The sequence below is a fragment of the Pan troglodytes genome, chromosome 3, assembly GCF_028858775.2.
Source record: "Pan troglodytes isolate AG18354 chromosome 3, NHGRI_mPanTro3-v2.0_pri, whole genome shotgun sequence".
NCBI classification, from domain to species: domain Eukaryota; kingdom Metazoa; phylum Chordata; class Mammalia; order Primates; family Hominidae; genus Pan; species Pan troglodytes.
In genome coordinates, this window is record NC_072401.2 from 85839289 (window position 1) to 85855918 (window position 16630).

At 36.1% G+C, this 16630-nt stretch overlaps 1 pseudogene; it reads left to right on the forward strand.

Annotated features, from left to right (window-relative positions):
- Nucleotides 1–383: 383 nt before the first annotated feature.
- Nucleotides 384–16630, forward strand: part of LOC100612935 (52 kDa repressor of the inhibitor of the protein kinase-like) — a 74762-nt pseudogene continuing 58515 nt past the window's right edge.

Consider the following 16630-nt stretch of genomic DNA (forward strand, 5'->3'; position numbering starts at 1 on the left):
AGAAGTATCTGTGCAGCTGCTGGCACTTCTTGTTGCCCTTGGAGAAATACATCAGTTATTATAGAGATTAGGTTGTAGGGAATTAACAAACTGTTTTGTTACAGAGAGTAGACTCTTTAACTCATTCTTTGATCTATTTTATTTTAGTTAGTTTGTTTCATGGGACCCTGGCTAAGGAGCATACTCCAAACTCTTGGTATTATCCTCCTGATAGTCATAACAATAGTCTCCCTGGTGTGCTGTATTCTCTTAAAAGTTTTAAATGTTTCAGAAAATTTGCAGCTTGGGCTGTTGCTTCAGAGGACAGAATCCCCAAGCCTTGGCAGCTTCCACATGGTGTTAAGCCTGCAAGTAAACAGACGTCAAGAACTGAGGTTTGGGAAATGCCGCCTAGATTTCAGAAAATGTATGGAAATGCCTGGATGGCCTGGCCAAAGTTTGCTGCAGGGGCAGAGCCCTCATGGAGCAACTCTGCTAGGGCGGTGCAGAAGGGAAATGTGGGGTCGGAGACTCCAGACAGAGTCCCTACTGGGGCACTACCTGGTGGAGCTGTGAGAAGAGGGCCACAGTCTTCCAGACCCTAGGATGGTGGATGAACTGACAGCTTGCACCGTGTGCCTGGAAAAGCCACAAACACTCAATGCCAGGCTGCGAAAGCAGCCAGGAGGGGGGCTATACCTTGCAAAGCCACAAGGGTGAAGTTGCTCAAGACCATGGGTATCCACCTCTTGTATCAGCATGACCTGGATGTGAAACGTGGAGTCAAAAGGAGATCATTTTGGAGCTTTAAGATTTGACTGCCCTACTGGATTTCAGACTTTCACGGGACCTGTAGCCCCTTTGTTTTGGCCAACGTCTCCCATTTACAATGGCTGTATTTATAGAATGCCTGTACCCCCACTGTATCTAGGAAGTAAATAATTTGCTTTTGATTTTACAGGTTCATAGGCAGAAGGGACTTGCCTTGTCCCAGGTGAAACTTTGGACTGTGGACTTTTGAATTCATGCTGAAATTTGCTGAGACTTTGGGATTGGAGGTAATTGAATCATGGGGGCAGGTCTTTCCCATGCTGTTCTCATGATAGTGAGTAAGTCTCACAAGAACTAATGGCTAATGGTTATTATAAGGGGGAGTTTTCCCGCACAAGCTTTTTTTTTTTTTCCTTGCCTGCTGCCATCCATGTAAGATGTGACTTGCTCCTCCTTGCCTTCTGCCATGATTGTGAGGCTTCCCCAGCCATGTGGAACTGTAAGTCCCATAAAATCTTTCTTTTGTAAATTGCCCAGTCTTGGGTATGTCTTTATCAGCAGAATTAAAATGGACAAATACATTGGTCTTAGGATTCTTTATCATTGCTTTTCATAAATTTGATTATATATCCTTGTGTGGTTTCATTTTTCTTTTTCTTTGCTTTTATTGACGTTTTGGCTGTGTAGGTTTAGTTTTCATAAAATTTGGAAAATTTGGGGCCTCTACTCTTCAATTATTTTTTTCTGTTCCTCCATTCTCAATCTGAGAATCAAGTGTGTATGTGTGACAAGTGGAGATTATTTGAAGTATCTCATAATCTGGGATTTCAGTGTACGTTAGATTATTTTATATTACTCAACAGCTGTTACACTAGAACACTGTTCTTATTTTAGTCTTTTATTCCCTCAGTGTTTCATTTTACATGCTATTATTCATTCAGTGAAATTTTCATTTCATATACTGCATGTTTTCATCCCTAGAAGTTTTATTTGGTTCTTTGTCATATCTCGTATTTCTTGCCTCATTTTTATGTTGTTCTCTAAGCCCTCAGTCATATTTAAAAGAATTGCTTTAAAGTACTTCTCTAATCACTCCATTACTATGGCTGTTGTTCTGTCTGTCCCTCTTAAGTGATTTATCTCCTTCAGTCACATTTCCTACTTTTGTGCATAGCTAGTATTTTCTAATTGGATGTTAAACACTGGGAGTGTTACACTGTCGGATGCTGAAGCTTACTGTTCTCTTTAAACAGTAATAGACTTCCTTCCATCAGCCATTTTAGTTTTTGCAAGATTAATTTTATGGTCTCAGGGCTTGTTTTTAGGAGGACATTATGAGCTCAATTTTGTCTCCTTCATATTTGTATGCTGAAGCCCTAACAGTCCACTTCCTCAGGATGTAACTATTTTTTTTAGGTAGGAGCTTTCAAAGACATAATTAAATTAAAACAGGCCATCTAGGTAAGGCCTAGCCCAATCTGGCTGGTGTCCTTGTAACAAGAGCTAATTTGGACACCAGAGAGAAACTGAGGTTGCTCATGAATTGAAAAAATATCATCTGCAGTCATAGCACTAAAGTAACCATCTACAAGCCATGGAGACAGGCCTCAGAAGTAACCAAATCTACTGACACCTTGATTTTGGACTTCCAATCTTAACCACTGTGAGAAAACAGATGTTCTGTTTTTTAAGCCACCTGTGCTGTTTCTTTGTGACCAACCTAGCAAACTGTTAACAACATCAGTCAGTTAAAGTAGCCTCTGCTCTAAGGATAATGCTTTAGCTCTCTAGTAATCTCTGATCCTGTGAGGTCACAACTAAATGCTCTAGGTGTCCACCATTGCTGGTTGGAACTCAGTCCTCTTCCAGCCTTGCGTGAGCTCTTGGATTTGTTGAGCCTACATATCTCTCGCCATTCTTTGCCTAAATTTATTTAGTTTTATTCTATGAATGTATAGCTCAGTGTTCCGTAAGAGTCTCAAAGGGAATCAGTGCTGATTTTCCAGTTTCTCTGCATGGCTCTCTTGTTTGACATTCCACCCTGAAAATTCCAACTTCTTTACTCTGAAAAATCTGTTCTTGGCTACCTCAAACTTGGTTGTTCTGCTTGTGTTCCCCTTTATAGCTCTACTATCTTTAGTGTGTCTCCAGACATGAACCAGGTTGATTATAAGACTGACATAAAATATTTACCTTAAATTAGGTATCATAGATCTATACTATATGTTGTCCAGTGTCTAGTAAGTGTTATTTAATATATTGTTTCAGTTTTATAATTGCTTATCATGGGAAGTTAAGTATAAGTCCAATTACTCGATCACAGTCAAAGTGAAAGTTGTCTACATATTTTTGTTGTTGTAAAATTAATAAATGCGTATTGTGGACATCTTAGGGAATTCAGAAAAGCCAAGAAGCAAAAATGAGTAAGTAGAGTTATCATTAGTTCTCTAACATATAGATAATTGATATGTTCACACCAGTTACACAATTGTGTATTCTCCTTTTTCTAAAAATGCTATTGTGATTTTCAAATGTCAAAGATTTTCCAATAATGAAAAGCTTTTGATCAATATTATCCTATAATTTAGCTAGTCTGAATGTTATTCACTAATTTATTCATTATTGACTATTTAATTCTAATGATGTTTACCCCAGATTCCTCTACCCTGATTACTCAAACATTACATCTGCTGTGAAGCAACTTGAAGATGTATTTAAGGTAACTAATCATTAACCTTATGTTAGAAAAATTAACCTAGCATGACCAGGTAGCCCAGGCTAGTCACAGGAGCTCGTAAAGGCATAAAAGAAGGCATGACAGTCAGTCAGAATGATCTAACAGAAAGGGAGAAATTTGAAGCATGAGAGAGATTCCCCACCATTGTTAAAGGAAAGAAGGACACATAGAAAAGAAGACAAGGAATATGGGCATCATTAAGAAGCAAAGACCAGCCCCTTGTTGACAGATGGAAGGTAAATGGGTTCCTCATTACCACAAGTGAAAGAAGCTGAATCCCAGCAACTGAATGAGCTTGGGATCAGATTCATCCCTAGAGTCTCCAGAAAGGACCGTAGCCTTAATTGGAGTTATAAGCAAAAGCAAAAAGAATGTTGTATATTACACGTCAGTAATTGTAGAGATACTAATCGGAAGTTAGGTGATACATTTATTATAGTTTTAAATGTTTTGCCTACTTTAATGCACGGAAAAGCCAATGCTTATATTTTAGATACTAGAGTGAAAAAATCAGCATAGCAGATTTTGACTCTTATGGGCATTTTATTTTTCTCACGTTTTCACACACATTCAATTTATTCCAAATTTAAGCTAATAATAGACATATTTTAGATGAAAAAGAAGTGGAAACAGTGCTTGACTATGTGAACAAAAGATTAAAATGAAAGAGCAAAAGAGAAAAAACAGCTGAACAGAATAAGTCTGTGGGGTGACCTATCTGTGCGGTGCAAGTGTTGTTGCTTTTTAAAAATTGCTTACAATTAAAGTAATAAACCTTTACTTAAAAAAAAACATTTTAAAGATTCTCTGGTCTACTTCACTTTATTGCTATAGAAATTGGAAGAAAATAAGCTCTGGTGGTTTACTCGAAACCTTAGTGAGACAGTAATATAATCTGTAATAAAATATAGGACACTTTATTTCTTGAAAAGTAATGAACTATCCCTTATTTTAACAAAAATATAAATTATATTTCCATAGATTATGCTTTGTTGAAGTGAATTGTATCTACATTTAGTGTTTAACCTGTATGAATATATTACTTTAAATTGTACATAAAATTGTAAATATTAATACAAAATAATATTTTAAAATAATTTATTAATAACAAAATAAAGCCATGAATTTCTCAACATGCTATATGATTGTTCACCTGCTAACTGAACATAGTACTTGAGTGTTGTGATAGAATGTATTATGAAGATGATTATAATAGTTAAACATAATACACCATGGAATACTATGCAGCCATAAAAAATGATGAGTTCGTGTCCTTTGTAGGGACATGGATAAAACTGGAAACCATCATTCTCAGCAAACTATTGCAAGGACAAAAAACCAAACACCACATGTTCTCACTCATAGGTGAGAATTGAACAATAAGAACACTTGGACACAGGAAGGGGAACATCACACACCAGGGCCTATTGTGGGGTGGGGGGTGGGGGGAGGGATAGCATTAGGAGATATACCTAATGTAAATGAGGAGTTAATGGGTGCAGCACACCAACATGGCACATGTATACATATGTAACAAACCTGCATGTTGTACCCATGTACCCTAGAACTTAAAGTATAATAAAAAATATGTATATATACATATAAAACAAATAAACAAACAAACAAAATAATACAGCCAGTTTGGAAACCAGGCATCGATAGACAAGACAATAATAATAACGAGTCCAGACCACTTAACTTAAAATGAAAATCTAAATAAATCTAAATATTTACATTTACTCGTATCTGAATTTGTATAGTTAAGTAACATATCCAGAAAAAATTTTCCCTTGAGGTTATTATTAACTTTTGAAGATTTTCCCCATCCTATATTAAGAGGTATCTACTTCAAGATTTCTTTCATAAACCAGTACTCACACTATAGTCAGGATTTGTAATTGAAGTGACCCAAACTAAACTGTGGTAACTGCATTGCAGTTGACAATAACTGTCAATGTGATTAGAGCTGACAAGGCTAATGTACAATTTGTGTCTGCTGATACGAATTCCTATATGTTGCCAATGAAGCATAACCTTCTGCTTATGCATAGTTCTTTGGGAAAATAGGCAGACAAATGAAAGGCAAAATGAGAAAAGAAGAGAAGGTGAGAAAGGAAAAGAAATGAGAGTGGGAAATGTTCAGATGATTGGGGCAGGATAAATGGAGCAAATCATTTGTGGGCTTCAAAGTATGATTGTTGCCATAAGACAATATAGGCTACATTAGTGAAATATGGATTACAAATAAGTATTTGTAAGTATAAGTATTTGTAAGTATGGATTACAAATAAGGTATTAGTATTAGTAGACTTACACAATGTCAATATTTCTGAGGCAGAAGCATAGCCTTAATAATACAAAACTTTTTTAAAAACTAAAGCCCTTTAAAATGTGCCTTGAAAGACTGCTTAAAGAACAGCATTGAACACTAAGTTCTAGATGAACTTTGGTATTAATACTAAGTTTGACAATATGAAATAATTCATCAAGGCATCGTAGTGTTTATGTCATCAATATGTTATAATTCAATAAAGTTGTATTATGTTATATTCCGTATGCTTATCCAACAAAGACAGGATGGGCACAAGAGGGATCTTATATATTTATAATAAAACTATAAGTGTTTTTGTTTTATCTTAATTCACAAATGCCCTGGGAAGATCCTTTACAGTCTTTGTCTCATTCTTTCCCTTCAATACATATCTGAAAAATTTCCTGAAATACTACTAAACTTGTATTTTTCTCAAATATAAATACTCTTACTTCAGAGGAGGGAGCCAAGATGGCTTACTAGATGCAGCCAGGAAAAGCTTCTCCCACCAAGAGAGACCAGACCATCACATAGATTGGCACGCTGAACAAATATTTGGAAAGAAGGGACTCAGATTCCTGGCTGAAAGGGGAGGAAGCTGAGAACCCTGCACAGGGTTGCCAGGCACCAGGACTTGTTCCTGGCCACGGGTGGCTCCTGGGAAAGGGGTGAGTGAAATAGACGTGGAGTGGCCCACTCTCTCAATGGACCTCTGGAATCCTAGTTATGGGAGACCTCATAACCCCCATCGACACTTGACCTGTTAGGGGGAATTGCACAGAGAGTTAGCAGAGACAGAAATTCAGCCTGCATGGAGCCCAGAGGGTTTGGCATAGGAACAGCTGCAGTGGAGAATGGCCATGGCTGCCCATGCCCCAAGGCTTGCCATGCTCCTCTAGGTAGCTTTAGTCTTTGTCAGCTGCTGGACCTAGATCAAGCAGGGTTATCTTGCCCATGGGACTAGGCCAGTCTGATCTGAGCACTCTCCAATTTGCTGCCTTATTCCAGGGTCCATGCCTACCTGCACTTGCTTGCAGCATGGCCTCAGCAGCCAAATCAAGGCACTTGCCAGCAGCAACTGTTATAACTCTTTCACCATCTGACACTGCCTAACAGCCAGAGAGCTTCTGTGGGTGAGTTCCTGCCAGCAAGTACCCACTTGTAATCTTCCCCTAATGGCACTCACTTGCCCACAGCCTCTCTGGTGCTTTACCATCATGCACTCGCCCACAGCCTCCCCTCAGTGCTTTCCCAACACACACACATGGAACCTACTGCTGGTATGCATGTAGGACCCCCACCACGACTGCCTACCCCCCAAATGTTTTTGCCAGCACCTCTCATTATACAGTTGTTGCCAGTAGACTGGGAATACCTTGATCCCTCTAGGGCACCAGGTTCTTAACCTTTAGGGGCCAAAGCAAAAACCCATGGGCCTGGCTCCAGACCCTATGGTTAGAGCACTAGGCACAGGAGTGCTGAGCTGAGCCATGCTCCACTGAAGTTCAGAAACAAAGTCAATTAACTAAAACCAACTTGTATCACAGTTAGATCCTCAAGGGAATCAAATATTATATAAACAAAAATCCCCATCCAAGGGACAATTAGAATTCTTCTAATTCTTCAAAGATTAGAAGAATGCAGCCCATACAGATGAGGAAGAAACAACACAAGAACTCTGGTAATGCTAAAAGCCAGAGGGTCTTCTTTCCACCAAATGATCACACTAGCTGCCCAGCAATGATTCTTAACTAAACAGAAATGGATGAAATGAAAGACATAAAATTCAGAATCTGGATGGCAACGAACATCATTGAGGTTCAGGTGAAGGGAGAAACCCAATCCAAGGAATCTAAGGAATCCAATAAAATAAAAAACAAGATGAAAGATGAAATAGCCATTTTAAGAAAGAACCAAACTAACCTTCTAGAGCTGAAAAAGTCACTACAAAAATTTTGTAATATAATTGGAAGTATTAACAGCAACATAGACTAACCTGATGAAAGGATCTCAGAGCTCAAAGACCAGTTCTTCGAATCAACCCAATCAGACAACAATAAAGAAAATTAAAAAATTTAATAAATAAAACCTCTGAGAAATATGGGATGATGTAGAGTCTACACCTATGATTTATCAGCATCCCAGAAGGAGTTAGAGAGAGCAAGCAACCTGGAATACGTATTTGTAGACATTATTCATTAAAATTTTCCCAACCTTGCTAGAGAGGTCAACATGCAAATTCAGAGAACCCCAGTGAGATACTACATAAGATGAACTTCCCCAAGACACATAGTCATCAGATTCTCCAAGGTCAATCTGAAATAAAAAATATTAAAGGCAGCTAGAGAAAAGGGGCACGTCGCATGCAAAGGGAAGCCCGTTAGGCTAACGGCAGAACTTTGAGCAGAAACCTTACAAGCCTGAGGTGACCAGGAGACTCTATTCAGCATTTGTAAAGAAAAAAATTCCAATCTTTTTTTTTTTTTTTTTTTTTTTTTTGAGACAGGTTCTTGCTCTGTCACCCTCGTTGGAGTGTAGTGATGCTATCGCATCTCACAGCAGCCATGAACTCTGGGCTTAAGTAATCCTCCCACCTCAACCTCTTGAATAGCTGGGACCACAGGCTAATGCTACCATGTCTATGTAAATTTTAAAAATTTTTTGGTAAAGATAGAAACTCATTATGTTACCCAGGCTGGCCTCAAACTCCTGAGTTCAGGTGATTTTCCTGCCTTGGCCTACCAAAGTGCGGGAATTACAAGTTGAGCCACTGTGCATGGCCCCAATCAGAATTTCATATTCAGCCAAACTAAGCTTCATAGGTGAAAGATAAATAAAATCCTATTGAGACAGGAAAATGCTAAGGGAATTCATTACTACCAGGCATGCCTTACAAGAGGTCCTTAAGGGAGTACTAAACATGGAAATGAAAGACCATTACCTGCCACCACAAAAACACACTTAAGTATATACACAAGTGATACTATAAAGCAACTATACAATCAAGTCTACATAAAAAAAAAAAAAAAAAAACAGCTAACAACATGATGGCAGGATCAAATCCTGACACACCAATATTGACCTTGAATGTAAATGGGCTAATTACCCCATCTATAAGGCATGGAGTGGCAAGATGAATAAAGAAGCAGGACCCATCTGTATGTTGTCTTTGAGAGATCCATCTCACATGCAATGGCATACATAGGATCAAAGTAAAGGGATAAAGAAAAATCTATCAAGCAAATGGAAAACAAAATAGAGCAGTGGTTGCTAGTCTTATTTCAGACAGACTTCAAACCAAAAATGATGAAAAAGGACAAAGAAAGGCATTACATAATGATAGAGGGTTCAATTCAACAAGAAGACTTAACTATCCTAAATATATGTACACTCAACACTGTTGCACCCAGATTCATGAAAGATGTTCTTAGAGACCTACAAAGAGACTTAGATAACCACAAAAGTGGGCAACTTCATCATTCAACTGACAGTGTTACACAGATCAACAGGGCACAAAACCAACAATGACATTTGGGAGCTAAAGTAGACAAATGACTGAATGGACCTAGCTGACATCCGCAGAACACTCCAACCAACAACAACAGAGTATACATTTTTCTCATCTGCACATGGCACATACTCTAAGATTGAACACATGTTCAGCCATAAAATAATTCTCAACAAATTCAAAAATAACCAAAATTATACCAACCACATCTTGGACCACAGCACTACAAAATAGAAGAACTCAATAGAAATAATATCTCATAAAACCATACAATTACATGGAAATTAAGCAATCTCATCCTGAATGACTTTTGGATAAAGAGTGAAATTAAGGCAGAAATCAAGAAATTCTTTGAAAGTAATGAAAACAAAGATACAACATACCAGAATCTCTGGCATACAGCTAAAGCAATACTCAGAATCTCTGGGATACAGCTAAAACAGTACTCAGAGGAAAGTTTATAGCCCACTAAATGTTGACATCAAAACATCAGGAACAACTTAATTAAATAAGCTAACAGCACACCTACAGAAACTAGTTAAACAAGATCAACCAACCCCGAAGCTACCAGAAGAAAAGAAATAACCAAAATCAGAGCAGAACTGAATGGAACTGAGACCCAAAATACATGCAAAAGATTTAAAAAACAAAGGTTTTTTTTTTTTTGAAGAATAAATAAGACTGATAGATCACTAGCTAGACTAATAATAATCAGTTTTAAATGTTTATTTAAATGACAAAAGAGGCATTCCCATCAACCTCACAGATATACAAAGAACCCTTAGTGACAATTACAAACACTTCTATGCATATAAATTAGAAAGCCTAGAAGAAACGAATAAATTTCTGCAAACTTACAGCTTCCTAATGTTGAACCAGGAAGAAATTGAATACCCTAACAAACCAATAGCAAGTTCAGAAATTAATTTAGTAACAAAAAATCCTATCACCCAGAAAAAGCCCTCGACCAGACAGATGCACAGCTGAAATCTCCCAGACATATTAAGAAGAGCTAGTACCAATCCTAATGAAAATATTTAAAAATATATCAGAGGGGAGGGACCAGCATCATTCTGATTTCAAAACCTGGCAGATACACAATGAAAAAAAAGAAAATGTCATGTTAGTATCCCTGATAAATATAGACACAAAAATTCTCAACAAAATACTATCTAGTCAAATCGAGCAGCACATCAAAAAGTTGCATCACTATAATGAAGTAGACTTTATTCCTGGGAAGTAAGAGTGCTTCAACATATGCAAATTAATAAATTTGATTTATCACATAAGCAAAATTGAAGGCAAAACCACATGATTATCTCAATAGATGTAGAACACACTGTAGAAAAAATTCAACATCTCTTCTTGTTAAAAAACCTTTAACAAACTAAGCATTGAGGGAACATACCTCAAAATATTAAGAGCCATCTGTGACAAACCCACAGCCAGCATCATCCTGAACAGGCAAAAGCTGGAAGCATTACCATTAATGGCTAGAAGAAGACAAAGATGCCCACTCTTAGCACCCCTATTCAACGTGGTCCTGGAATTCTAAGCCAGAGCAATCAGACAATAGAAAGAAATAAAAGGTGTCCAAATAGGAAGAGAGGAAGTTGACTTATCTCTCTTAGCAGATGGTATTATTCTAAACCTAAAAATCCTCATAGTCTCTGGCCAAAGTCTCCTAGAATTCACCAATTACTTTAGTAAAATTTCAGGATACAAAGTCAATGTACAAAAAATCAGTAATATTTCTATTTACCAATAACATTCTAGCTGAGAGCCAAATCAATACACAGTTTCATTCACAATAGCCACAAAAAGAATGAGATACCTAGCAATACAGCAAACCAGGAAGGTAAAAGATCTCTACAACGAAAATTACAAAACAGTGCTGAAAAAAAATGAGATGACACAAACAAATAGAAAAATATTCCATGCTCATGGAGAGAAAGAATAAATATTGTGAAAATGACCATAATGTCCTAAGCAATTTAGCAATTCAATGCTATTCCAATCAAACTACTAATGTTAGTTTTCACAGAATTAGAAATGAATTTTATATGAATTCTAAAATTCATATAAAAACAAAAAAGGGCTCAAAAAGCCAAGGCAATCCTAATCAAAAACAACAAAGCTGGAGGCATCACACTCCCCAAATTCAAACTATACTACAAGCTTACAGTTACCAAACCAAAACCGCAAGGTATTGGTAGAGAAACAGATTCATAGACCAATGAAACAAGTTAGGGAACTGATAAATAAAGCTGCATATCTACAACCATCATATCTTTGTCAAAGTTGACAATCACAAGCAATGAAGAAAGGACTCCGTGTCTAATAAATGATTCTGGGATAACTGGCTAGCCATATGCAGAAGATTGAACCGGGACCTCTTCTTTCACTATGTACAAAACACACAACTCAGGATAGATTAAAGGCTTAAATATAAAACCTAAAATTTTAAAGACTTTATTAGAAAACCTAGGAAATGCCATTCTGGACATTGCCGCCAGCAAAGATTGCATGATGAAGAAGTTAAAAGCAATTGCAACAAAAACAAAAATTAGCAAGTGGGACCTAATTCTGCACAGTAAAATAAACTATCAATAGACTAGCATAGTTTGCAAATATTTTCTCCCATCGTGTAGGTTGACTAAACAGCCAACAATGGCCTAATATCCAGAATCTATAAGAAATTAAACAAATAAACAGAAAAAAAAACACCCCATTTAAAAAATGGGCAAAGGAAAATGAACAGATACCTCTCAAAAAAACATACACAGGCCAACAAACACATGAAAAAGTGTTCAACATCACTATTAGAGAAATGCAAATCAAAACCACAATGAGATATCATTTTGAATCAGTCAGATTAGCTATTATTAGAAAGTCAAGAAACAACAGATGTTGGTGAGCTTGTAGAGAAAAGGGAAAGCTTATACATTGCTGGTGGGAATGTAAATTAATTCAGCCACTGTGTAAAGTAGTTTGGATATTTCTCAAAGAATTTAAAACAGAATGACCATTTGACCCAGCAACCCTATTACGAGGTATACACCTAAAGGAATATAAATCTTATTACCATAAAGACACACGCATATGTGTGTTCATTGCAGCATGTTTTTATAACAGGAAATACACGAAATCAACCTAAAATCCCATTAATGTTGGACTTGATAAAGAAAATGTGACAAATGTACATCATGGAATACTACTGAGCTATAAAAAAGGAGAAAGTCCTATCTTTTGCAGCAACATGGAGGAAGCTGAAGGTGATTATCCTAAGTGAAATAACACAGGAATAGAAAACCAAATATCACATAGTCTCACTTATAAGTGAGAACTAAACATTGAATATACATGGACACAAAGAGGAAGAGTAGACACCAAAATTTACTTGAGGGTGGAGGGTAGGTGGAGAATGAGGATAAAATATAACTACCTGTCAGGTACTAAGCTCACTACCTGGGTAACGAAATCATTTGTACACCAAACCCCAGTGACACTCAATTATCCCGTGTAACAAATCTGTGCATGTACCCCCTGAACCTAAAAGAAAAGTTGGAAGAAACAAACATAAAAATAAATTGATTGATATATTGAGCACTATTGGATCCCTGCCTTGAAAAAAATTAATAATATTTAATTTTTATTTCAATATTCTAAGAAATTTGGAACATAGTACAACAATAAAATCATCCTTACGATGTTGCATATTGATCAGGGATATACTTTAAAAAACATAGAAGCTGCAGATTTTAATGTTATCAATAATCAGAATTCCAGATATTTGCAGCACTAGTCTTACCAAGAGAATGACCAAAGAATGAATTCAGCCCAGCATTATCTAGTCTCTTAACTAAGAAGTTTCCATTCCCTTCTACTGTTTTCACCACAGTTTTGGCAGAACTGTAATATACACTCATGAAATTTGACATTAGAACGACCTAAATTTGTATCCAGTTTCCACCATTCATGGACTCCATCAACTTGGTCAAGTTACTCAAATAAAAACCATGCTTAATTAAAATTGAGTTATGGGGAAGATTAAATATATCAAGAAATATATGATATGTGAAAGTGTATGCTTATTTCCCTTCTCTTTTTTTTTTCTTCACTTGGCAAAATAGCCCTGTCTAATAGAAAAGATGTACTCCGTTAAATTATGTGCGCCTTAACACAGTCTTTGGAATAATATTTGTGGCATGCCTTCCACCTCATTATTGAGAAATCATAGTCGAGTCTTAGTCCGTTTTCATACTGCCATGAAGAAATGCCTGAGATGGAATAATTAGTAAAGGAAAGAAGTTTAATTGACTCACGGTTCAGCACAGCTGGGGAGGCATCAGGAAACTTAACAATCATGATAGAAGGTGAAGGGGAAGCAAGGCAGCTTCTTCACAAGGCGGCAGGAAGGAGAAGTGCAGAGTGAAGCTTTTCCCTTATAAAACCATCAGATCTCATGAGAACTCACTCACTATCATGAGAGAACAGCATGGGGGAAACCACCCCCATGATTCAATTACCCCAACTGGTCTCTCCCTTGACAAGTAGGGATTATGGGGATTACAATTCAAGATGAGATTTGAGGGGGATACAAAGCCGAACCATACAGAGTATGGAGGTGTCATATGGGATAATTAAAATCTTCTGCCTTGAGAAAGCAAGGGAACCTTTAGAAATCATTGATAGTGAAAATAGCCACTCAATAAACAAATGACATTTTTCATTGTCCTACCCACTATTGGAAGACTTAAGTTGTAAGTATTGATCTGGGGAATGTGTTATATATGAAGATTATTGGCCCCACCCAAACCTCTTGATTTAGTACGGGAAAAACAAGTGGTTGGAAACTGCTTGTTGTTCATACTGTCAAATCCTAAAATTCTAAAGCAGGTGGCTCATGGAGAAAAGGAAAAGAAAATCTGATGTGTGTGTGTACACTTATATAATATATATACACATATATTATATATTATATATGTATACCTTATAATACATATATATGTTATATATTATATATGCACCTACATGTGTATATTTGTATACTATATATTATATAATATTCATATATGTGTATACACATATATTTATGTGTGGATTATTTTAATGAAAAGAAAACTTATACTGCTTAAATATGCTGATTCTCCTTTTGAGTCTAGGTATGGTACTCAAATGGTGAGAACTTAGTTTGGAGCAAAGTTTCTCAAATACTGACATTCAAGCTAATCATTTGGGGAAGCTTATAAAATATTGTGATGCAGGTCCCAAACTGCTGAGTAACAACCACAAGAGATCAGGCTAACGTATGAATATTTATAAAGCCATTCACATAATTCTGAAGCAAGTTATACTTGAGAACCACTGGTCTAGATTACAGAATGACTTTGCCAAAAGCCAAATCCGTAACCCATATCTATCAGAATTGTCGAAAAATTGATACCTTAACCTCAGGGTCAAATTTTCATGTGAATGACAAAAATATTCAGGAATCCATTAATTCATGTACTCATGTGCATTTAGAAATGTTCTTGGTATAGTTCATGGTTAATGGGGTTGTTAGCATATTAAATTCAGAAGAGGAATTGCAGACCCCTACAGGGTGCTATAACTGCTCACTGACTATCCTCCCCAAGAGGAAAAATTTAGAAGCCTCATCAGGAAAGTCTGATTTGATTCCTTGAAGTGTATTTTCTGATACCAGACATTAAAAATGGCTTAATTAAATGTGTTTGAAAACATTTGAATGCGAAATGTAACTTTCAAATCTACTCTTTGTCAGCTCTTTATAATCAGAAGAGAGCCTGAAATAAAACATATGGTCAAAAACTTTAACAGATGGAATTTCCATTCTAAGAAATCTAAATATATTGCTACTCTCATTTTTTGGTATAAAAAAATGGAAATAAATGAAAAAGTGTATTTTTTAATAAATTGTGAATTATATAACTACCTCATTGGTGATTAATTAGTTGGGATAAGACACTCTAAATTTTTAATCAATATTGTAGTATTATGTAACCCAACTGCATTACCAATTGGCAGTACTTTTGCTGTTACAGTAAAATGTATTTCATCCTTAAGTAATTACTGTGTATCCTTTTCTTCATGTAAAACAAATACATAATTAGGTAAAAGACACTAGATTTTGTTCATGTGGCTGGAGATAGAAAATAGAAACAAATTCCTACCAGTTTACTCCTCTCCGGTAGAGGGCTGGAGAATACCTTGAAATTTATCAAACTTATATTAAAAGACTATGTTAAATGCACATATGCTACATTCTAGGTATTCAGGGAAATTTTTATTATTTGTTTATTTTATATAGGAGGTACAAGAACAGCTTTCTTACATGCATATATTGCATACTGGTGAAGTCTGGCTTTTTAATGTACCCATCACCCAAACAGTGAACACTGTATCTAATATGTAATTTTTCAACCCTCACCTTACCCTACCCTCCTATATTTTGTAGTCTCCAATGTCTATCATTTTGTAATCTCCAATGTCTATTATTCCCCTGTAGAAGTCTAGATGTCCATGTGCTCCCATTGCTTAGCTCCCACTTTGTACACGATAACATGTGGTATTTGACTTTCTGTTGTGAGTTATTTCAGTTAGGCTCATGGCCCCCAGTTCCATCCATGTTGTTACAAAAGACACGATTTCATTCTTTTTTATGGCTGAGTAGTATCCCATAATAGATATACCACATTTTCTTTGTACAATTCTCTATTGATGGACATTTAAGTTGATTCCGTCTCTTTGTTATTGTGGTATTCAGGGAAATAAAAAACAACTGTTTTTTGTATTCAGTAAAGACTGATGAATTCTATGATATATGTTTATTTTCACGTGCTCATGTGTTTATAATATGTGATATTTGTGTTTGTAGTTTTTTATGGAACACATGAGGCTGTATTGTCAGATTGTTTTGTTAACTAATTAGTAAATATGAATGCCTATGTTTCAGTACAGCTTAGCTCATGTCAACTCATTATCCCATATCTAGTACTCTAAGTTTAAAATCAAAATAATAAATAACACTGTGTCTTACTGAGAATAATCTAGAAAACCAAGATAATGCTTCTTGTAAGACCTGAAAATGAAGCTATGTGAGCAAATCTTAACTAGAATATAGAAAATTTTGGTGAATTTGACTGTGACTCAGCTAACTCTACAATCTCCATATAGAAATAAAGATAAAAATTATTTCATACAGTTTTCCAGCCAGTAAAAAAGTTGTAAATAGTTTAAAAGAGAATAATTTATGACAGCTGAAAAAATAATTAATGTGTGGTATGAAGATGTGCATAGGAAA